The following is a 2,113-nucleotide window of genomic DNA, read 5'->3' on the forward strand; positions in this document are numbered from 1 at the left end:
AGTTATATAGTTACTCCGGTTGTAGAGGCGAGGAGGGTAACTCCTGGGGTAGTATTAGAGCTCACTTCACGTCGAACCCCCACGTGAATGTGTAACTCGGCCAACGCCAAGGAACGGCTGGTTTTAAAAATAAAAATGTGTTTCACGTGTGAATATTTTAACACCCTTGGCGGACTCGGTTAGATGCCTCGGCCAAGGTATCCCCGAGGATTAGTTTTGGCTTGAGCCTTGTTTTAATAAAAGACATAAGCCTTAACAACTGTTTTGGTAAATTACAAATATTTTATGGTTTAAGAAATAAATTGAAAACATTATGAAATGGGTTGAAATTTGTTGTTTAAACTTGCCTCCATTTTACTCGCCTTTAGATATTTATGATAATGTCTGTTTACTCATTGGGATTGCAAAATCTCACCCAACTCCTTTCCACCCATTTCAGGTTCAGTATAGACTGTAGATAGCTGATCTCATCGAGGACTACCATTGGATCTGCATTTTCCAAACCGTAGGTTCACAGTCCTCTTTACTTTTGTTTATTCGGGGGCCCTCTTGTTATTGTAAATTAAATTAAATATTTTGGCTTACTGTATTTCAGTATGTATAAATTTATTTAGCTTTTACGCTATAAAAATTATTCACGTATAACTCTATAAATATTGTTTTATAAGAAAATAGAATATTTTCCTTAATATTTCTTTTATTTTCTTATTATATTCAAATAATCGTAATTTCGTTTTAAATGAAGATTTTAGACTTTTAAACTCATTTTGAATATGAATTATGTGTTTTGTACTTGTATATTACGTTTTAGCCAGTTTCGAAATATTTGAGAAAAAATGACCAAAATAGTGTATATTCTCTAAAAACTCGATATTTAACAACGATTGCTCACAGGAAAGGAAAGAAACTGATATGTAAGCCTTGCGGGGTTCCGGTTGGCATACCAGATAATGAGTGTCAATCGGGACGTCGCGGCGATTGTCATGTGCCTGAGGGAGGTTCCGGGTCGTGACAGAGATAGTACCCTAGGATCAAGAATTGGAGTACTTGGAATTCGACTCCCGAAATAGTGAGTAACCTTATTATCATCATAATTATCTAAAGTGGTTTTTATCTAAATTTGTGATTTTATGGAAAATGAGTTTAAATGGTAAATCTTTATGTTTTAAAAGCAAAATATGTTTAAATGAAATGATTTTATAAAATTGTCTTGAAATTGAAAGATGGTTTTGAAAATGGAGTAATTGGAGACTAATTGTTGTGTTATAAATCATGGTTTGAATTGAATGGCTTATGATAATATTGACATGAATGGTTGATTTGGTAAATATGTTGAAAAAGTATGAACTGTTAATTTTCCTGAGAGGCTGCAAAATAAAATAATTGCCATGTCATGCTATTGCAAATTTTATTGTATGGTGGGTTAAGCTTGCTGCAGTGGGTGGGTTTTCTGTGGACCAGCCTATTAGAGGGGCGCAAAATCCCGTTATATCTTACCTCGATTAGAGAGGCGAGTAGGGTAACTCCCGAGGTATAACTTTAGAGTTCACTTCACGCCAAACCACCACGTGAGGATGAACTCAACCAACACTAAGGAACGGTTATGTTTTCAAAATAAAAACATGATTTATGCTTGCATAACTTTTTAACAACCTTGGCGGACTTGGTTGGGATAGCCCTTGATGAAGGTATCCATGATAAGTAGGTATGAGAATGATTTTGGCACGAGCCAAAGTTTTAAGAAATTCATAAGCCATGTTGATTACTCGATTTATATGAATTGATTTTATTTGGTTGAAACAAGTTGAAAGGTGATGAATTACAGTATGTTAAACTATTTTATCTGTCTCCATTTACTCGGCTTTAGATATTTTAGATGATATTTGTTTACTCACTAGGATTATATAATCTCACCACCCTCTTTTCCACCCATTTCAGGCTTAGAATAAGTTGTAGATAGCTGATTTCATTGAGGCTACCGTTGGATTTGCATCCTCTAAACTGTAAGTTCACAGTCTTCCTTACTTTTAGTTATTCGGGGGCCCACTGGTTATTGTAAATTAAATTAAATACTCTGGCTTACTGTATTACAGTATGTATGAATTTATTTTGC

The sequence above is a fragment of the Theobroma cacao genome, chromosome 7 (assembly GCF_000208745.1).
Source record: "Theobroma cacao cultivar B97-61/B2 chromosome 7, Criollo_cocoa_genome_V2, whole genome shotgun sequence".
NCBI classification, from domain to species: domain Eukaryota; kingdom Viridiplantae; phylum Streptophyta; class Magnoliopsida; order Malvales; family Malvaceae; genus Theobroma; species Theobroma cacao.